Below are 23,875 nucleotides of genomic sequence, written 5' to 3'. Positions count from 1 at the left end.
CAGCACAGTTATGATGTGATAATAGCATTGATGACAATGACCATGATGGTGCTGTCTACTGAGAGGAGGACTATATGAGATTTAAACAAAATAATCTAGAGAAAGTGTAAGCAATATTTTCTAATGTCTAGAAAAATATGATTATTATTCAATTAATTATTGCAGTTATTTGAAAAGTTTTCACAAAAATAAAATTTTCAAGGTAAGAAACAGATATTCAGAAAACCAAAGAAAACATGAGGGATGGACCATTAGCACTTTTGTTTGAATCAGTTTTCTAATATGACTTGGGAGTCATAATAGCTGAAGTGTAGTACCTGGAACTTGGATTCCGAGTGAATCAAAATCATACCCTGCCTTTGGCATTTATGAGCTTTCTGACTTTAGCGTAATTATTGAAGCTCTCTAAGCTATTTTCTTTTTTAATATAATTTTTTATTTAAATTAGAAACAATGTAACTTTACATACCAATTCCAGTTCCCTCTCCCTCCCATGCCCGCCCAAAACTTTCTCTTAAATTTTTGATTGTATTAGAGGTAATCATTTTGCTTAGAGTATGGTCTCACTACTGTGGTTTTCATTTGCGTTTCCATTTTTGTCAAAGGAGCAAAACATATGCATTTTGGTGTCATGAGTCTTCTGTAGACAAAATCCTGTAGACAAACATTTGTTTGTTTTCTAAACTGATATAAATTTTTTTTGTTTATTCATTACTTAAGTTTTAAAGGATTTATTTCTTATTAACTCTGTATCAGATCTGTAAAGTAAAAATATTTTCTTACAGTTTGTAGGCTGGCTCCTGTGTCTGTTATTTGTCCCTTGACATACACAAATATGTGTACTTAATCATAATCACATTTGTCAAATGATTCATTTTATAGCCTAGAATTTCTAGTATTTATTACAGATCTCTTTCAGACAAATGTCAATAATTTTCTCTAAATTTTGTTGCAGTAGATGAGGAGTAGAGGGAGTAGATGGAGTGAAATTTCTTTCAGTGAGTAAAACGTTACAGCTAGAAGCAATAAGCTTTTTCTTTGGGAATAGAGTGTTGCAGCTGAGCCATCAAGATGGAACTATGCATTTCAACATGTCTAAGACAGTGGTTCTTTTTAAGATACATTAGATTTTCAAGTGTGTGTGTGTGTGTGCGTTTGTGTGTGTGTGTAGGTACATATGTATGTGAATACAGATACCCTCATGGTCTAGAAGTGTATATTAATCCTCTAGAACTGCAGTTTTAGGCATCTGTGAGCTACCCCAAGTGGGTTTTGGGATTCAGGTTTTGGAGGAGCATCAAAGCTGCTAACCAGTAATCCACCCTCTAGCTCCACACAGTCGGTGAAAAACAGGATAAATATCCTAATATTTCTCTATGCATAACCTACACTTGTATATGAACTTTATACAGAATTCCATAAATGTATATACTGTATGCCAATTAAAGTATGATTCACTTGAGAATAAAAGCACAGTTGGTTACCAAGTTGATGACCACCCCTCCTGATCTTCTTCAGGTTCTTAATGGTTTGTTGTTCTTTTTCTTATATTAAAAGATAAGGTTAAAACATTTTTATACATGTTTGAATTCATGAGAAAATTTGATATGAGAGAAAAAATTGCATTTTCAATTTTAAATTATCTTTTTCAGATTCAATTTCATACATTCTACTTGGGTTAGTAGTTTCATGTTACTACATTCAAAATTTAAATCATAAAATTTTGTTGCTAGTTGGTGCTTTGAATTTTATCTGCTAATGCACCTGTGCCTTGATCAGGGTGATGGAAACATCTCTCCTCTTGGAGGTATTGAAAGGGAGGCTCAGTCTTTACCTCATCCCATCTGCTCAGCTGGTGTCTGTTGTCTATGGGGATATGGTTCTAGAGCCTCTTTAGTCTTCATCCTCTGCCATGGTCTATGAATAGTACCATTAGGGTTTCTCACAGAAAATCCAATAATCTTGCCTGTCTTGGGTGTAAATGAGCAAGATGTCCAAAGTTCATTTTGTCCCCTAGACATGACATTTCTATAGCTCTACAGCAGCAAGCATTTTTATCTCTGCCCCCACCCTCTCAAAACATCACATCTCAAAATCCTCACAGAATTATTTTAGAAATCACAATATTCATCAAATTTGCTTGTCATTATATGTTTAATATTCACTTTCAAAGTCCCTTGTCTTTGTAGCATTTTATAATATGACAGCACTGTAGGAAATACAGCTGTTAAATGGCTTTGAAGGAGATGGACATCAGGGGTAAAGTAGCCCACTTGTCTACAATGGTGACATATAGCAGAACAGAGGTGAAAGCCTAGATCAGGCAATGGAGGTCCATGCTGCAGGAAATCTGAAGACTCCTAAATTGCATTCATGTAATTGAAGTGAAGAGATGGCACATTAACCCTGGGAAATGAACAGACAACCTTTATTCTGCAGGTGGAAACTGTCAAGACTTTGACACTTTTGCCATTACTGAAATCTCTTGCCTCGAGGGACCCATAGGCTCTGCATCTCTTTAGACCAAGGACACTCATGCAAATGACCCACTTAAAATGAGGCAGGAAACTTTCCCCCACTTGTTCACAGGAAATTTGAAGAAATTTGAGTAGCAGTGTGTGCATAATCAGAGCTTTGGCTGTCTGAGCAGCTAAGAGTCCTTCACAGCTATAATGAGTTTTTAACATTTTTCCTCCTTTGTTATTTGCCTGGTATGTTTTATATTAGCAGCTCTTTAGCCAACATTGTAGAGGTCTGGAAATTCAGGGTAAAATTCCCATAAATTCTGGTTGAAGTGTTCCCAGAATGAGTTCAAGGGTTCTGTCATCATGGTTTCATGGTGCTTTACCTACCTTAATAATCAAAAGGGGCTTAACACCTATTTTCAGGAGGGAAATTAGGCCAAAGTGAAACACTGGTAGAAATGAGTTTTATCTTGAATCCTGGAAGGAAAAGGATTAATAATGAATTTCTTTTCAATAAATACATTGGTAATCGATGTGTAAGATAATGGTATCAAAGAAGGTAAAAGGATAATTATTAAACTATAGACAGAAGGAAGTGGGTACAGTGGTAAAAATTATTAAGAGTGATTAACTAGGCAAAATAACACTTGTTTCAGTTTTCCTACCTATTCTTTGCTTAAGGCATACAGATATGCAGTCATAAAAGCTAAATAAATATGTGACTACAATGTCTAAAAGCAAATTGAAATACTGACTCAGTTGTAAGGAAGTTATTTCTAAATACTGATGTGGAGGAGTATGTGGGGGTTTGAATGAGAAATATCTCCCATATCCTTAGGGATATTTGCTTTTAGAAGTCTAAGTAGTACAAGTTTGCTCTGGAAAGAACCTCAATGGAAAGAGCTTTGAGATTGGAAGCACTGCACCATTCTTGGTTCATTCTCTCTGCTACATGTTTGCAGTCCAAGAGAGAATATGGCATATTCTTGTTCCTGCTGCCATGCCTGCTGCTTGCTGCCATGGTTCTCTGAAAGGGTGGACTCTTCTTCTGGAACCATAAGCCAAAATATACTCTTTCTTGTATAAATTGTTGTTGTTGTTGTTGTTGGTGGTGGTGTGTGTGTGTGTGTGTGTGTGTGTGTGTGTGTGTGTGTGTGCTGTTTTATCACACAAAAGAAAAGTGACAAATCTGGTGGGAAAATAACTCTTCTGAGGAATATATATCAGCTGTCTCATTTGCAGGGACACACTATAGCATTTCAAGAAGGGACCAGATGGTAAAGTGTGGGATAAAGACCAAGCTGGAACTAATAAAATGATCTAAAACCTTAAAGGTCAGGATAAAACTATCAGTTGTACCTTCAACAGAACAGAACCTTAGGCACAACATAACATTCCCATGTCTTCCTACCCAACTCCATTTACTACCACACAGTTTGGATCATCTACTCCTCACTATTGTTGTGTCTTCCCACCCATCCTCTTCATCATTGCCATGTGCCTATCATAGTTGGGCTAGGCTACCCCAGTATCAGCAGGATCTCTGGTCCATGGAAGTTTGGAAAACTCTAAGTAACTAGCTCCATGCTTGCATTCATAAAGCCTTTAAAAGGCATAACATTTTCATTGCTGTGTATGAAAAGAATTAATAGGAATTTGAATTTGAATGAGAATTCATAATAAGTAGCTGGCTAAAAGAAATCAGACATTTTAGAAAAATGGAGAGTATCCTGAATCATAACCAGTGTCCTCAGTTACAAAAACTTTTTGCAACTCAGTTGTTCTTTCATCTCCCCAGTACACACTGGTAAGGCTGGAAGCTTAATCTATTCCAGAGACAGTGAAGGATTTCATCCCAACTACTGCTTTTACTTTGACATTAGAAAACTGAAAATCACCAAGCTGTGAGGGTGTATGCCTTAATCCCAGCACTAGGGAGGCAGAGGCAGAGGCAGAGGCAGGTGGATTACTGTGAGTTTGAGACTAGCCTGGTCTATAAGAGCTAGTTCCAGGACAGCCTCCAAAGCCACAGAGAAACCCTATCTAAAAAAAAAAAAAAAAAGAAAGAAAACTGGATATCCTTGGTATCATGACTAATCATGCATTAGGACTTGTTTTTACCTACTGGGACTGTGACAATGGCATTGCCAAATTGTGCATTAATGTTAGGTTGAGCTGCAGGTTGAAAACTGTGCAATTGGTTCTCCATGTGGCCATACCTTCTACTGATAATGTCTGAGAATCAGGGTTGCTAGGTATCCTCACCAGGGCTTGGTAGAGGTTTCAGTCAGTCTTTTTCTATCTGTCATAATACAGTTTTTAATACTGTTCTCTGTAAGAGGGAAACATGAAAAGACAAACTCTTGAGCTTCTTAGTGGATTTTTCTGAAGAGACATTAATTAGTGCCCCCTCCACTGTTTGTCAGGATATCATGATATCTAAGAAATGATCAGTTCCTAATAGGGACATTAGTGTAGAACCAAATTTGGTGACAACACTTAGGACAATGCAATAATGGGCAGCATTATATCATTATGAGGAAGGACACATTCTCAAGGCCTCTAGAATGGAGTTGGACAAGAGTAGAGAGCAGTCATTGGAAAAGTGTTTGTAACAGATGCATTCAGCTCCCTACAAGCTCATGAGGAATCCAACAATGTCTATGGGAACAAGTAAGAGTCCCCAGGGTGAAGTAAGATGAAAAGACAAACTTCTGGTAATAATGTCTATGTTTACTGAAAAGTGAAATTCAAGTTAATGAATGTACATTATCAAAAATCAATTCACTTGAGAGTGATTCATTGAAATAGTAATTAGGTGCCAACATCATAGTCTGAGAACTAAACATTGAACAAAGGACTATAAAAATACTCAGAATCATCTTCCTATTATTGAAAATAAAATAAATAAATCAAAGTATTCATCATTGCCTCTAAAGGAATGCTGTTGAATACAGAAGAAAACATTTTCATCAGAGAAATTTGAGCACATTGTGGGAGTGTTGGATGGGACACAAGAATCCAGATACTTGCAAGAGAGTATAATGTTTGTATGTGTTTGAAGCTTCTTGGACTACAGCACTTGAAAATGCAGGGGACTATCATGCTCTGAGTTAGTGCTTAGGAGCTGTATGTAGCTGGCCTGAACATAAGATGCTCAAAGAGTTTCTTGCCTAGATTATCTGAGAAGAAGGTGAAGAAACACTACTCAAAAGTACAGAAAACATATTCAACAAAATCATAGAAGAAAACTTCCCCAACCTACGGAAGGATATGCCGATGAAAGTACAAGGAGCTTACAGAACACTAAACATACTGGAACACAAAAAGAAGTACCCTGGACACATAATAATCAAAACTCCAAATCTACAGAATAAAGAGAAAATATTAAGAGCAGCAAAGGAAAAAGGCCAAGTAACATATAAAGGCAAACCAATCAGAATCACACCCGACTTCTCAATGGAAACTCTGAAAGCTAGAAGGTCTTGGATAGATACCCTACAAGCACTAAGGGAGCATGGATGTCAACCCAGACTACTGTACCCAGAAAAACTTTAAATCACTATAGATGGAAAATAAGATATTCCATGACAAAATCAGATTTAAACAATGCATATCCACAAATCCAGCACTACAGAAGGTTCTGGAAGGAAAACTCCAACCAAATGAACATAAGTACACTCACGAAAGAACAGACAATAGATAATCTAATTTTACCAAACACAAAAAGAAACAGGAGGGTGAAATCCACACACAATGACACCATGAACAATAAATCCAAAACAAACAAGAACCAACAAACAATGGACATTAATATCCCTAAATGTCAATGGTCTTAACTTACCCATAAAAAGATATAGGCTAACAGAATGGATACGAAGACAGAATCCATCTTTCTGCTGTTTATAAGAAACACACCTCAACTTCAAAGACAGGTGTAACCTTAGAGTAAAATGATGGGAAAGATTTTCCAATCAAATGGGCCCAGGAAAAAGCTGGTGTAGCAATCCTAATATCTAACAAATTAGACTTCAAACTAAAATAATCAAAAGAGATGAAGGAGGGCATGTCATACTCATCACAGGAAAAGTCCATCAAGATGAAGTCTCAATCCTGAAAATCTATGCCCCAAATACTAAGGCACCCACATTTATAAAAGAAACATTACTAATGCTCAAACCACACATAAAACCACACACACTTATAGTAGGAGACTTCAACACCCCCCTTACACCACAAGACAGGACCACCAGACAGAAACTTAACAAAGAAACAAAGGATCTGACAGAAGTTATGAACTAACTGGGTTTAACAGATATCTGTAGAAAATTCCATCCAAACACAAAAGAATATACCTTCTTCTCAGTGCCACATGGAACCTTCTCAAAAATTGACCACATACTTGCCAGGAAAGCAAACTTCCACAGTTACAAAAGAATTGAAATAACCCCCTGTATCTTATCAGATCACCATGCATTAAAGCTAGAATTCAACAGCAATATGAATTGCAGAAAACCTACGTATTCGTGGAAAATGAATAACACATAATTACACCATTCATGGGATGAGGAAGAAATTAAAAAAGAAATTAAAGACTTCCTAGAATTTAATGAGAATGTAGACACAACACACCCAAACCTTTGGGACACTCTGAAAGCAGTGCTAAGAGGAAAGTTCATAGCACTAAGTGCCCACATGAAGAAACTGGAGAAAAGTCACATTAGAGAATTGACAGAAAAACTGAAAGCATTAGAGCAAAAAGAAGCAAACTCACCAAGGAGGAGTAGATGCCAGGAAATAATCAAGGTGAGGGCTGAAATCAATAAAGTAGAAACTAGGAAAACAGTACAAAGAGTCAATGAAACAAAGTGTTAGTTCTTTGAGAAGATCAAAAAGATAGACAAACCTCTATCCAAACTAACAAAAAGGCAGAGAGAGGGCATCCTAATTAACAAAATCAGAAACGAAAAGGGGGATATAACAATGGACACTGAGGAAATCCAGGTAATCTTCAGGTCATACTTTGAAAACCTGTACTCTACAAAATTTGAAAATCTAAAGGAAATGTATAGTTTTCTGGATATATATCACTTACCAAAATTAAACCAAGATCAGATAAGCAGTTTTAATCTACCTATAACCACTAATGAAATAGAAGCAATCATCAAAAGCCTCCCAACCAAAAAAAAAGGCCAGTGCCAGATGGCTTCACTACAGAATTCTACCAGAAATTCAAACAAGAGCTAATTCCAGTACTCCTCAAACTGTTCTGCACAATAGAAACAGAAGGGATATTGCCAAACTCTTTCTATGAGGCTACAATCACTTTGATACCCAAGCCACACAAAGATATGACTAAGAAAGAGAACTACACACCAATATCCCTCATGAATATCGATGCTAAAATACTCAATAAAATATTGGCGAACCGAATCCAAGAACATATCAGAAAAATCATCCTCTATGATCAAGTAGGCTTCATCCCAGGGATGTAAGGATGGTTCAACATATAAAAATCCATCAATGCAATCCACCATATAAACAAACTGAAATAGAAAAACCACATGATCATCTCACTAGACTCTGAAAAAGCCTTTGAAAAAATCCAACATCCCTTCATATTAAAGATCTTGGAGAGAACAGGAATAACATGAACATATCTAAACACGATAAATGCAATATACACCACACCAATAGCCAACATCAAAATAAATGGAGAGAAACTCAAAGTGTTTCCTCTAAAATCACGTACAAAGCAAGGCTGTCCACTCTCTCCATATTTCTTCAATATTGAATTTGAAGTTCTAGCTAGAGCAATAAGACAAGAAATGGGGATCATAGGGATACATATTGGAAAGGAAGAAGTCAAACATTCACTATTTGCAGATGACATGGAAGTCTATATTAGTGACCCAAAAAACTCTACCAGGGAACTCCTACAGCTGATAAGCACCTTCAGGAAGGTAGCAGGATACAAAATTAACTCAAAAAATCAGTAGTCCTACTATATACAGATGATAAATCCAATGAGAAAGAAATCAGGGAAACATTACCTTTCACAATATCCACAAGTAACATGAAATATCATGGGGTAATACTAGCCAAAAAAGTGAATGACCTGTACAATAAGAACTTTGAGACTTTAAAGAAAGAAATTAAAGAAGATACCAGAAAATGGAAAGATCTCCCATAATCTTGGATAGGTAGAATTAATATAGTAAAAATGGAAATCCTGCCAAAAGCAACCTACAGATTCAACACAATCCCCATCAAAATCCCAACACAGTTTTTCATAGACATTGAAAGAAAAATACTCAACTTTATATGCAAAAATAAAAAACCCAGGATAGCCAAAACAACTCTTTACAATAACGGATCTTCTGGAGGCATCACCATCCCTGACTTCAAACTCTAATATAGAGCCATAGTTCTGAAAACAGCTTGGTATTGGCACAAAAATAGACAGATAGACCAATGGAATCGAATTGAAAACCTTGATATTAACCCATGCACCTACGAACACCTTGTTTTTGACAATGGTGCTAAATCTATACAATGGAAAAAACATAGCATCTTCAACAAATGGTGCTGGTATAATTGGATTTGGACATGCAGAAGATTGCAGATAGATCCATACCTGTCACCATGCACAAAACTTAAGTTCAAGTGGATCAAAGATCTCAGCATAAATCCAGACACACTGAAATTTCTAGAAGAGAAAGTTGGAGTTACCCTTGAACAAACTGGCACAGGAAACATATTCCTGACCAATTCCAGTAGCACAGACATTGAGGTCTGCAATTAATAAATGGGACCTCCTGAAACTGACAAGCTTCTGCAAGGCAAAGGACACAGTCAGTAAGACAAAACGACCACCCACAGAATGGGAAAAGATCTTCACTGATTCCACATCTGACAGAGGACTGATTTCCAAAATATATAAAGAGCTCAAGAAGCTAGCCACCAAAACACCAAACAATGAAATTAGAAGTGGGGTGTGGAAATAAATACAGAATTCCCAACAGAGGAATCGGAAATGGCTGAAAGACACTTAAGAAAGTGCTCAAAATCCTTGCCCATCAGAGAAATGCAAATCTAAACAACTCTGAGATACCACCTGACACCTGTCAGAATGGCTAAAATAAAAAATACTAATGACAATCTTCCCTGGAGAGGACGTGGAGAAAAAGGAACACTCTTCCATTGCTGGTGGGAGTGCAAACCTGTAAGACCACTCTGGAAATCAGTATTGTGGTTGCTCAGAAAAATGGGAATCAGTCTACCTCAAGATCCAGCCATTCCTCTCTTGCGTATATACCCAAATAGTTCATGTTCATACAACAAGGACATATGTTCAACCATATTCATAGCAGCATTGTTTGTAATAGTCAGAACCTGGAATCAACCTAGATGCCCCTCAACTGAAGAATGGATTGAGAAAATGTGGTACATTTATACAACGGAGTACTACTCAGCAGAAAAAAGCAATGGAATCTTGATATTCACAGGCAAATGGATGGAACCAGACAAAACCACCCTGAGTGAGGTAAACCAGTCACAAAATGACAAACACGGTATGTACTCACTCATATATGAATTTTAGACCTAGAGCAAAAGATTACCAGCCTATAATCCTCTTCACCAAAGAAACTAGGAAACTAGAAGGACTCTAAGGGATAAATGGACCCCAGGAATGGGAAGTGGCATGAACTCCTGAGCTAATTGTGAGCATGAAGGTAGTGGAGAGGAAGCTGCCACAATAAGAGAAGAGGAGTAGAGGAGAGGAAATGGAGGAGCTGAAATGTTGAGTTGGGGGAAGAATAGAGGAGAGATCAGGATGAAAGATGCCATATTAGAAGGAGCCACTATAGGTCCGAGAAGAGATCTCAAGCCAGGGAGTTCTCTGGAGACCTACAAAGATGACATCATCTGACAATCCAGGCAATGGTGGAGAGGATAACCTAAAAGCCATTCCCCTAAAATGAGATTGATGACTACTCTTTATGCCATCCTAGAGACCTCATCCAGTGGCTGATGGAAGCAGAGACGGACATCCACAGATATACACTGAGCTGAAATCTGGAATTTAGTTCAAGAGAGGGAGGAATGAAGAGTGAAGGGGTCTGTACCAGGCTGGTGAAACCCACAGAAACAGCTGGCCTGAACAAGGGAGAGCGCATAGACCCCAGATGCTTTCTGGGAGGCCAGAACCAGACTGACCCAGACCCCTGAACATGGATGTCAATAAGGAGGCCTCTGCACTCCAGGGAGCCTCTGGTAATGGATTAGTATTTTTCCCTGGTGTAAGTAGGGACTTTGAGGGCCCATCCCATGTGAAGGGATACACTCTGGCCCTGAACACATGGGGAAGGGCCCAGGACCAGCACAGGAAGATTTGGTGGACTTTTCAGAGCCCGTGTTGAGGGTCCTACCCTGCCTGGGGAGTGGTGGGTGGATGGGGTGGGGGTAAGTTGGTTGTGGGGGAGGAGGGATGGGGGTGAGAGGAGGGAGAGGGAGAAGGGACTTACATGTGAAACAAGCTTGTTCCCTAACTTGAACTAATAAAAAAAAAGAATTAAAAAAAAGAGTCTAACCTCTGAGTTTATATTATTTAAAAACCAATTGTTTTTCTTCTCAACCAGTGAAAATGAATCCCATCTGTTTCTTCTGGGGATCCAAGTTCAGGACCTAGTACCCATGTAAAGCAGCTCACAAGAATCAGTTCCTGGGAATCCAGTATCCTCCTCTTCTGCATCCATGATCACCTGCATAAACATGGTACACACTCACACAGGTAGATGCATACACATGATTAAAAACAGATTATTACAAAAGAGAGAGAGAAATGGGGGCTCGAGTGATGGCTCAGTAGTTAAGAGCACCAGCTGCTCTTCCAGAGGTCCTCAGTTCATTTCCCAGCAATCACATGGTGGCACACAATAATCTGTAATAAGATCTAGCACCCTCTTCTGGCCTTCAGGCATTCACACAGGCACAACATTGTATAAATAATAAATAAATAAATAAATAAAGTCTTTTGTAAAAAACAAAAACAAAAACAAAAACAAAGCAAAACAGAGGATTCTTAACCACTATAATAGCAAAACCCTGGCAGTTGGCTTCACGTGAACTGAATACAATTTATGCCATAACTAGAGAGAAGTTCTGCCCTGCATATCATTTTCTGTAGAATGGAATTGTTAATATTACAGGTGTATAAAAGGGAGAACCATGCAATCTACTTTAGCCCTTCAGTGCTAATTAGACTTCATGTAAATGAAATGACTGTAAAATCTTTGATACAAAATGTAAGATGAAAATATCTTAAATAAAATAGAAATTCAGTTTAAAATCAAGAAATAGATGGAACTAAGATTAATGTACTGAACAATTTTTATAGTGGGAGGTATTCTTTGGTTGATAATGGCATGTGGGCTGCATCCTAGCTATGGATACAATGTTGTACTTGACAACTGTCTTCTAAAAGACCAAGAATAATGTTAAAAGGCATGGATATGGAAACATGGCATAATTTTGATATGTCTCTTTTTAGTGCAACATTCAATGTATATTTACTTCAAGTTTATGTTCATGTAACCATAGCACAACCATCTCCTATGGGAATGGTGAAAGTCATGAAGCCAGTGTAGCTGCTTGACAAAGTTCTAGCAAAGCTGAAACACATGCTATGATTATTGATCTGATGCCCTTTACTTTTAGTTTGAGTCTCTGGAAGTTACACTCTTTGGGGGGCTATTAACATCTGATTCACCCATGTCTTCTCTGAAAAAAAAAATTGTTTCTATATCACCCTGAAAAAGTACTGAATGCACTACTCCCTGTTTTTAGGAAAATAACATTAGTTGACCCTACCTGGGAGTCTTCTCTATGCCTTGGAGATTTTTATCTGACTCTATACAAACTCAGGAATGAAATAATTAGAATCCTATGAATTCAGAAGAGGCTGACCAGGTTCTGCAGGTTAGGAGAATTGGTGGCAGATCAGAGCACAGGACTCATTTAACAATATAATTAGAAGTTCTTAGAAACATCCTACAAGATAGAGGACCATATATATTAAGCCTCTAAAAAGAATTCAGCAATAAGAGCTAGAATGACTAGGATAACATAACAGCATATATAGGTGGTATAAGGATGATATAGAATGTAAGAACTGTAAGGCATTAAAATTTATCATTCCTAGATAGATTGATTTACATCATGTTGCTGTGATGCTACCTAATTTAGAAACAAAATAATTCTTTTACTTAACAAATTCTTATAAGATTAAAAATAGAAATATTACAATGATTGGGTAACAGCTACAAGTGCTCTAAAGCTGCTTAGGATAATTTGCAAGTAATGTGATTGAGCATCAAAAATTAATAACATACTACTCAAAGCATAGTGATTCTCCTGGACTAACTTGCTTATTATCTAAAATGTCTTAAACCTCAAAGTGCTGCCAGACTGAGAACAGGCTGCTATAATATTATGCTTGCTTAAGCTGAAATGAACCGTAAGATTTTAGGAATAAGGATATAAGGGGATGATAATAAAATCTATTCTATCTGTACTTAACTTGTCACCCTGGGCGTATAGAGAAGTATGCCCAGGACTAAATGATGTGATCTGTGTTTCTTGAGAAATCATTAATGTCTTTGAAATCTGTATACATAAAGAAAATTTCCAATTGCTGTTCAGTCAGATTTGCCAACTCTCTCTGTCAGTGTGTCTTACTCAACCTTGCCCTCACCTGATCCTTATATCCTCTCTGGAATCTGTTTACTGCTGGGGCTGGCATCACAATCACATCCATTCTGAGTAATGTTGCTCTGTGAATGCATTAGGTTCCAGAATGGGAAAACAGTAGACCATTCAAGTGGATGTATGCAAGTGGTCTTTCAATTTTAACACTTATCATTCAGTGATGCATAACAAGCACTCCCACTGAGCTGAACATGCCAATTAGTTTCTGAAACTTTTCAAAATTTCACTGAAGTTCTTTTTTTTTTTTTAAATAGGGTTTCTCTGTGTATCTTTGTAGACAAGGCTGGCCTTGAACTCACAGAGATTCCCCTGCATCTGCCTCCCGAGTATAGGATGAAAGCTGTGTGCCACCAACACCCAGTTGAATATCACTGAATTTCTACCCAAGAATGAAAACATTGTTTGCTCATTTTTCAATAAAAAACATAAAAGGTAATAAAATTAGAATATAACTTAGATTTTAACTAAAATTAAGTAGCTCACTAAAAGCTCCCTGTGTTAGAGACACTAATGAGGCTTTCACACAACTATGATAATATTGTCCATTCAACAAGACTATCTAGTAGGTACAAGAAGATATATCATTTAAAAATAAAAATGTTAAATGATGTCAGCTTCACAAAATGTTGAAGTTTGTCTATTCTCTGGATCATGATCACGAAAGAGTATGGGCTGAGTAGAAGAAAGGGTTTGATTTCAGTGAGTTTTGACAGACCACCATTAAGGTTATATCCCAGGACAGGCTAGATCAAGCTGAGAGTTCATTTTGTTCAGATTCTTTATTTTTAATGCTACAGGTCCAAGATGCTATGAATCTCAGCCAAAATCTTATCAGCAGGGTATGTGGATCACTACCCAGTAGTGGTGACAGACTAATGTAACTTACAATTCATAATTTTGCATTGATGAATGTGAAGGTGGGAGCTTGCAATGTTTGCAGTTCTCTTGCTTTTTTATTGACTATTTAAAACCCCGCATTTATTTTCCTTGTGTACTCCCCTACTCCGTTGGGAGCCATACAGCTTAACATGAAAATTTAGGCCAAACTTGGCAAGCCGCATAGTTACAGAACTGTCTTTTGATTATAAATGGCTTCTAGAAGCATGAGCACCCAAAAGGAACAACATTTCCCAGACGTCAATCCTTTGTTCCAACCACAAGCCCACTTACCTAAGCAAACCTCCCATATCCCACCACTTACCTAAGCACCCCTCCTTCTTCCCACCCATGAACTTTTTACCCTGCCAATGAAAGACCCTCACAGGGTGGGAACCCCAGGATGAACACTCTGGAGCAGGAGTCCCAGTCACCAGGCGGAGACAAGAGCTTGATGCAAAGAGCAAGAGGCTATTATATTCGGTAACCACCATCAGGGACCAACTCATTACTCATGCAGAGGAGCTGGACCCTGAGCTCCAGTCTAGGGGCTTCTTAAAGGCAAACACTTCAAACAGATGGGGTCTGGAGTGAGTGAGGGTTACAGTTCTGATTGGAGCATTGTAGGTGGCAGACCTAAATCTCCTAGCACAATCTCCGGCCTCAGGGGTCATTTAGGGCAGTTACATGTTCATCCCTGGGAACCATTTGTTCTTTAACTTTAGAAGCTCTTTCCTGTTAGGAGTGGTAAATTTAGCTTCTCACATATCTGCAAAGGAAACATCTTAGGCTGAGGTCCTTCAGGATCTCATTGCATAGCCAGCAAATGAGATACCATCCAGTCAAAAAGGCAGACCATAAGGTGGGGGCCATAAACTACAGACTTTTTATGGTGACTTAAGGTCACAAAAGTACAGAGTCAGTTAGTGACTACACAAATTAAAGGGGATACATTTGACTGAGATAAGACAGGACATGAGGTTGTGGGCCTTTACTGGGTTGGTCAATTATCCTCTGGGCTGGGGAATCTTCACAACCAGCAGGGCACCTTTACAACCAGCAATCAGCAAAAGAATGCCAATGGGAGTGATGAATAGTCACCTCTGCCTCTCTGGGAGCAAGGCCCAGGTGCCAGCCATGGCATTCCCAGCCATCAGAAGCTCCCCACCTCTCTTCCCTTCAGAGCCTAAGTCTTTCCAACCTTGACCATTTTTTTTTTTTTTTGATTCTTCACCAACATCCTCTTTCTATAGTTTTCTAACATCCTGCTTAAACTAACATCTGGCTCTTGGCCTCTTCTCCTCCTCCCATTTACCCTATAGTACTGACTATATAAGCTAGCCTGGAAAAAATAAAATTTGCCACTTGGTCAGAATCCTGTCTTGTGGTCATTCTCTCCAGTCTCTTGTCCCCATTCCCCTCCCTGGGCTTCTTGTCCCTCAGGTGGGGACAACTAGAACTGGTGGCCAATGTGGGGCTCAACTGTTTCAGGAGAGGACAATTTCAGTGTTCATTAGAGGGAGGGTCCTGTCCATGCATTGAAGTGCCCGTGACAAGGTTAATTGTGGGCCTGCAGGGGTGGGGGTGGGGTGGGGTGGGGGGGATACCCAGAAGCCTTAGCCAGTGCTCGGATCTTGGGTTCATGAACACCACTTGAGGCAGTGGTGAGTAATGGGACAAGCATTTAGCAAGGAAGATTTAGATCTTTCTGGGATCAAAGAAGAATCCCTCAAGATACTAGGGACCAGTGTTAAAAAGAAACAATTAAGGAAATTTCTCATCTTTGTTGGAGACCTCTGTCCTTGGTTTCCACAGGAAGGGACTACTAATGAAAACAAATGGGCTAGAGTAGGTAATTGCCTACAAAATTACTATGAAGTCTTTGAACCAAAAAAGGTTCTTTTGTCTGAGATTTAGTAAATATTTAGATTAAATAGGGAATCTCTGTCCTAGATTCCCCCAAGAGGGAACCTCTGATATAAATAGATAAAAGATTTGGTAAAAAAAAAATCCCTGCCTCCCATCCAGAACAGCTTCCCCTTCAACTTGTCCTTCTAACACTGTACCCACTGCCCCATCAACCCTTACCCTCCCAGGGAATTATAGTGACAAATGGTTACCCCCTAATGACCAGCACCTGCTAGAACATGTTTCCCACTCAGGAGGAGATTTTGTTTTATGCAAATTGAGTTTATGGAGAATTACAGGGACTTTGCTCACCACAATCAAAAGAAAGTGTCTTCTAAAACCTGTCCAATTGTTAAACATTTGCCCTTTAATGGCACGGGGCTTAATCAACAACCAAAAACTTGCATTAATTGAAAACAACCCGGTCACTTCTTTAGAGAATGCCTGCTCCCTGAACTCCTACAATTATAGCTTCCTTCAGCTGCCTCCCCCTACTGTATGCCAGCATTGCCATAAAGGCAAACATTAGGCTGCACAATGCAGATCTAAAATTAACCATTACCCCCATGACAGCAGGGAAGCTTCCAATGGGGCCAGACCCTGGGCCCCAAGATCTTAAAGATTGCTTTTTCACCATTCTCCTACACCCTGAGGATAAGCCTCACTTTGCCTTTCTTTACTGGTCCCCAGGTTGATTTCCAGGGCCCTATGCCTCCATACCAGTGGAAGGTTTTGCCTTCAGGGCATGGCCAACAGCCCCACCTTATGCTAAAAATTTGTTGCTGTGAGTCCTATTAGAAAAAAACTGGCCTTCTGTTTATATTCTTTAGCTACTGCCCAGCAGAAGCAGCTTTCCCTGTGCTTGCAAGACTTAACTTTCAGCCTAACTCAGAAAGAGCTCCAAATAATACCTGATAAAATTCAAACTGCTAACCAATGCATATATATATATATATATATATATATATATGGTACAAACTACACCATCAACAGATGCTAACCCCACAGAATTAAACTACAAACTTCCCTCATTTTTAACTGGAAGTACAGAGAGGCAATGAGCTAGTGGTGGATTTCAGGAAGGGCCAGGAAACTTTAAGGATTTAGCCAAATTACTCTGATAAAAGTTAAGAAATTAACAGCCACAGCAGGTAGCCACAGATCAATTACAACAGGTCAGCCCAAGCCCAGAAGGCAAAAGGCAAATGAGGCCAGGACCAAAACCAAAACACTTGCAGCCTTTGGGAGCTACTCCCTTCTCTGTCTCACTGATGACCAATCAAATATATAGAATTATTATTAATGCAGTCAGTCAGAAAACTGTTTTAAGACCTTATGGAAAAAGAAAAACAGCATAGAAAAATTTGGATATGTTCAAATTTTGGATGCTCATAATTCAAGAATTGGCTATAACTGCTATGTTACAAGAGACTTCAATTAGGGATTTTTTTCATTTCAACCGACTGATCATAGCCTAGGCAAAAGGAGAGATGAAAAATGTGTGCTTGCTCTATGTATAAGGTGTGCCCACACCTGAATGCATGATATGTGATTGTAAATGCATGAATGGTGACAAAAAAACTGCTTAAATTGCCTTGCATATGATTTACAAATATAATATATATATGCACATATATATGTATATGTACATATATATATATCTAAATTACTTCAGATATAGTTAAAAAGCTAGCTACCTAAATTGCCTTAAATATAATTAAAAAGAGCATCCAATAAGCCCCGTTGACTTAGGGGCAAAGAGGGATCTATATCGACAATTCTATGAAATTTTGCAGAGGAAAGAATACAAAAATCCTCCTAAATTTTTAATGTCAGATAATGAAAAGTTTAACAGGATGGATTAGAAAAGGCTGCTCAAAAACCTTTAATTTTCAAAAATTGTTTTTGACATATGCTAAATTCTAAAGAATTTAAGGTTTACAGATAAAAATTATGTTACTTATATTAAGCAACAAGTTGATTGGTTATTTCTAAATAATGATTCATTGGCAATTGTTTTTGATAAATTTTCAGGGAACATTGATAATCAATTATAGCTCATAGGCTGTTACAGTTTATCCTAATACATTTTTCCCAAAAATGGTAAGAAATAAATCTCATAAAATACTATGTCAATTTTTACTGATGTTTCTTCTAATATAAAAACAACTTATATTATAAATGGTAAAAAAATATACAGAACAGACTGCTCCAACCACAGCTCAGGTCATCAAGTTACAAGCTGTAGCAATGGTCTTTCAGTGTCTAATAAAATGATTCATTTAATTTGTATACTAATAATCATGTCTTTAAGGTTCTTTAAGTAATAGAGGCAATTCTATACATAAAACTATAATGATCAGGGAAAAATCTTATTTAAACAAATTCACAATACACCTAACAAAAATTGCCATGTTTTGTGGGTCATGTTTAGGAAGCCCATTCAGGCCTTTCCCTACCTACTGGCTGAAGGGAATGAATCAACAGATCAATTAATAATTTGGTCGATTTTCTTAGAAAGAGAGAACTCTACAGTCTCATAACTTTCATCTTTAAAATAACAAAAACACTAAGAAAACAATTAGGTTTAACTAGAGAAACTTCTGGTCAAAATAGCCAAACAATAAGGTGTGTCCACAATGTTTATCTGTAACTAATTTAGGAATGAGCCCAAGAGGTCCACTTCCTAATCATCCATGACAAATGGATATTAATCATATTACAAAATTTGACAAATTAAAATATATACACATGACAATTGATAGATATTTAAATTTCTAAACATGTGACAAGTAACTATTCAATGATGTTTTCCTTACACGGGAGTTCCAAAATTAATAAAAACAACCTATACACTAAACAGTAAAAAAGACCCAATTTGGGGTGGAGGAAATGTTTGTGCTGTCTTACAGGAAAACAATAAAACAAGATGGTTCCTGGATTGTTTGAAGATATGCATGGGGAAGAGGAAAACTGGCATGCTGAGATAAAATAGCCACCCCTCTCCTCCTCATGAAAATCCCACCTCCAAACTCACCCTTAGCCAGCTCTTGGGTTCTGGACTCTGTATGGCACCCCTCACTTTCAATTCCCCTAACCCATTCTTATCTCTGCAACCATACCCTGTCCCCTGCTGATTCCTCCTAACAATGCCTAGTGGTCCTGCCTTGATGGCCTCACTCCCTGCCTTTCCACCTATATCTCTGAGGAGGTGGCATTCTGTGTTCTTGTGCAGGTTGTTCTTATCTCGCCTGACGAATTCTTTCACTTCTGGGAACAATCCCAAGGGACCCCTGCCCTTTCCCATCCTCGAAGCCGCAGGGAACCTATATCAGCAGTTACAATTACAGTTCTCCTCCACTTGGGAGCTGTAGGAGCAGGTACTGGGATCTCTTCCCTCATCATTGGCCCATCCAGCTATACTGAGCTCAGTGAAACTATAGAACGAGATGTTAAGGAATTTCAAAAGCAGATAGCCTACTTAGAAGAATCCCTACAATCTCTTGCTGAGGTAGTCCTACTGTAAGACCCCCCAGAAGCTCAGGCCTCCAGGATCTTAGTCCAGGACGTTGGCCACCCCAATCACCATGCAGAGTCGAAAGCTTGATGCAAACTGCAAGAGGCTTTATTATAGTTGTTTAACGAGCTAACCCCATATTAGCTCGGGTCTTTCATCCACCCGCCTTGGCGGATGGCTAGAAAAGACAGCTCAATCTGTATGCATAGAGATCTTATAAGGCAGTGTAAGGGGAGTGTCTAGGAGTATGCACAGGCTCAGGATTGGTGTGCCTCCACGCTTGGAGGGTTTGCCCTGTGTTGATTGGTCATCTGGTTGTTATCACCCGTACGCCCTCCCAGGGTGGTTGCTATGCTCTGTGCATCATTGCTGTGCACTTGTCTGTAAAGCATACCCAGAGCCGTAAAGCATAGCACCACTAGCTAACTTCTGATTGGTCCCTTGCCAAGAGGCAGGCATCTGACTTCCTAGTGACCAAGGCAAGTTCAGGGCAAGCATGTGTTCGGCTGTTATGGCTGCCAGAATGGGGAGCTGGTCCCTTCACTACAAAACAGAAGAGGCCTAGATCTACTCTTCCTTCAACAAGGGTGCCTCTGTACTGCCCTCAAAGAGAAATGTTTTTACGTTAACCGTTCAGGAGTCATTAAAGATAGCATGGGCAGCCGGGTGTTGGGGGCACACACCTTTAATCCCAGCATTTAGGAGGCAGAGGCAGGTGGATCTCTGTGAGTTTGAGGCCAGACTGGTTTACAAGAGCTAGTTGAAAACAGCCTCCAAAGACACAGAGAAACCATGTCTGGAAAAAAAAAAATGGTAGCATGGCCAGAGTCGGAGAGGGTTTAGAAAAATGCCAAAAGGCAAGACAACAACAGGAAGCCTGGTACCAAAACTGATTCTCCACTTCCCCATGGCTTAGTACCTTCCTACCTTCCCTTCTGGGACCCCTCGTGGGACTTCTGCTATTGGTATCCTTTGGCCCTTGAGCCTTCAACCAACTAGTGGCTTTTATCAAACAGCAGGTAGAGTCTGCCACAGGCCTATTCAGGTTTATTATCATAAACTCTCTTCCAAGAAGGATGACCTTGGCTAACCCAACACCACTTGCCTTGGGCTGTTCTCCCCCCCCCAAACAGAACTAGCCTCATGACCCCCATGGCCAGCTTCTGAGGTATAGACCCCGGATGGCACTGCAGAAAGATTAAGATCACATCTTTTGAGAAAAATGCCTGCTCCAAACAGGATTGATATTCCATCTCCCCGCCCCCACAAAAGAACATCGGGCTATCAACCCCCCAGGATGGATCTGAATAACTGTCCTGAGGGGCACAAGATTTTACCCTGCCCAATCTGCTAGGGGGCCAGGCCTCCTTCCCCGACTGCTGCAAAACTTGCCCTTTTCCTTTAACACAAAGAAGGGGGAATATGTTGGGAGACACACAGCTTGGCATGAACCTTTAGGCCAAACTTGGCAAGCCACATAGTTATAGAACTGTCTTTTGATTATAAATGGCTTCTAGAAGCATGAGCACCCAAAAGGAACAACATGACCCAGATGTTAATCCTTTGTTCCAAACACAGGACCACTTACCTAAGCAAACCTCCTTCTTCCCACCACTCACCTAGGTAACCCTCCCTCTCCCCACCACCCACGAACATTTTACCCTGCCAACATCCTCTTTCTATAGTTTTCTAGCATCCTGTTTAAACTAACATCTGGCTCTTGGCCTCTTCTCCCCCTCCCTTTTACCCCATCCTACTGACTATATAAGCTAGCCTGGAAAAAATAAAATTTTCCACTTGATCAGAATCCTGTCTTGTAGTCATTCTCTCAAGTCTCTTGTCCCCATTCCCTTCCCTGGACTTCTGGCTCTAGGTTGGTGTCCCTCAGGTTGGGACAACTACATTACTCTGTGACAAAAATTAATATTGATAAATAAAACAACTTTAACTTTAATCATAGTTACCATAGGAAGGAACACATGATGTAATTCAACCCAGGGTGGTGGGAAAGTACACTTTATGTGCATGTATTTTGGTAAAGCTTTTATTTGTGATGGAAATGTAAGTACAATGGATCTGAAAAGGTTCCATGAAAGAAAGATGACGGAACTATTAAAACACACATGTAAAGATTTATTACAAAGATTTGGCTTACATAGTTTGTGATATCTAAGAAAGTATTATTCATGGGGATGATAATCAGACAATTGAAACACTAAAGGCAACACAAGAAGCCACTGTCCACAGTTAGAAATGCTTCTTCTCAGACCATCCCCTATCAATCCTTGAGACCCTCCAGTAGTGGGATGTAGCCACTGAAACAATCCAGTATCCATTCTGTAAAGTTAACTGATCATGGATGTTAATTACATCTAGAAAACAATTTCACTGCAACATCAACATTTTTTGCTTAAGTGTACACATGAATACTTTGTGTTCACCTAGTTGGCATACAAAATGACTCTCACATGTCACAGAAGGCACACTGATGCAAATTTTCCTGCTATTGTGGGATGGCAGCTTTCATCCTGCAACCATTGGATTAGCAGAAAATGACATTTTGAAGATCTATGAAATAAAATAATGGAAGAATTTGTATGTCTGAAGACAGATTAAAGTCAATGACTGAACCAATTTTCATCAACCTTACGGGTGTGTGTCCATCTTTCTATGCCTTTAGGAGTACTGCATGCATGTTTGAATATATGGAGGAGACCAAACTCAGCTGGTCTTTTTCAGGAACTATAAAAACAAATAGTATTTTAGTGAGTGTCTCTCCATAGCTTAGAGTTCACGAATGGCCTACCTAAGCTAGAATGGCCTACCAAATAAACCGCTAAGATCTGCCTGTCTCTGTCTATCCAGTGCCAAGATTAAAAGTCTCCACCTTCATGACTTTGCCCTTTTAAAATGCAGTTTCTGGGAGGCTGTACTCTGGACCTCAGACTTATGAAACAAGTTCTTTTCTATCACCTCCGATCCTTTTGCCACCTTAATAGAATAATAATCATTTCTTTAGCCAAGAGACATTGGCACTATTAAAACCTGGTATGTGCAGCTAAAAGTATCCACCACACCCCACCCTAGGACACCCAGCATAGGCAATTGTATGAATTATTAAAGTAGAAACACTTATAAAATTGGTAGGATTTGGCATTCACTTTCCCTGTGAACATTACCCACAGCTGTACTGGGGGAGAAATTGGCCTATTTATCACTTAAAATTACAGTTTGGTCATAATTGGCATACTTCCAATCACATTGGTTGATTCATTAACAACCATTTCAGGTTCCTCATTAAATAAAAAATTCTGCTTTTGGCAACACTGCAATTATCTAATTCCAAAGCCCTCTTTACAGTATGTGGTGAAAGTTAGATTTTAAAAGTCAAAATTAGGATCCACATATGAGAGAAAAGAAGATGTGGTGTTTGTCTTTGTGAGTTTGTTACCTCACTCAGAATGATTGTTTACAGTTCGAGCCATTTCATTGCAATTTTGTTGTTTTATTTTTCTTTATAGCTTAATAAAATTCTATTGCATGTATGTAATAGGTTTTCATTACTTACTCATTACAAATAATTTTAAATCACAACATTACTCAATGTTGACGGACATTTAGGTTGCCTCTCTTTTGCAGGTATCGTTAATAGGGCAGCAATGAAAATGGGTGAGTAGATATCTTGGAAGTAGGTTATAAAGTCCCATAATCATTCATGAAGGTTCTAATTTCTTGAATCCTTGTCAGCATTTGTTATCATTTGTGTTCTTAATCTTAGTCATTTTGAGGAGAGTAGAATAAAATCTCAAATATTGTAAATTTACATTTCCTAATTGCTAAGGATGCTGAATGAAGATTGCACTGAATATATCCATTTGTTGTGATAGGATGGCCATTTTCACAGTATTAACTCTATCAATCTATTAGCATGGGGAATTCTTTCCATCTTCAGTCTTACTCCTTTTCTTTCTTCAGAGAATTAATGTTTCATTGTTGAAGCCTTTCATTTAATTTCATTAAGCTTGTTCTAGGGTTGTTGGTTTTAGACTATTCTGAATAAAATTTTTCTCTGATTTTGTTTATGCTATGTTTGTTATTGGTATATAGAAGCCCTACTGATGTTAATATGTTGATTTTATATTCAGTCACATATCTGAAAATGTGGATCATTCCTAGGAACTTTCTGGCAGAGTATTGGAATTTCATATAGATCTTATTTTTAATATGGCATCCTCTAGAACCAAATAAGCATGATCATGTTTCTTTTCTTCTTTTCCATTGTTTCTGTTTGCTCTAGCAAGAAAAGGAAAGCAAAAAAAATCATGAACTGGCTTGATTC

Source organism: Cricetulus griseus, chromosome 3 (assembly GCF_003668045.3).
Source record: "Cricetulus griseus strain 17A/GY chromosome 3, alternate assembly CriGri-PICRH-1.0, whole genome shotgun sequence".
Taxonomy (NCBI): domain Eukaryota; kingdom Metazoa; phylum Chordata; class Mammalia; order Rodentia; family Cricetidae; genus Cricetulus; species Cricetulus griseus.
The sequence above is the reverse complement of the archived record's forward strand: the minus strand, read 5'-3'. Positions refer to the sequence as shown.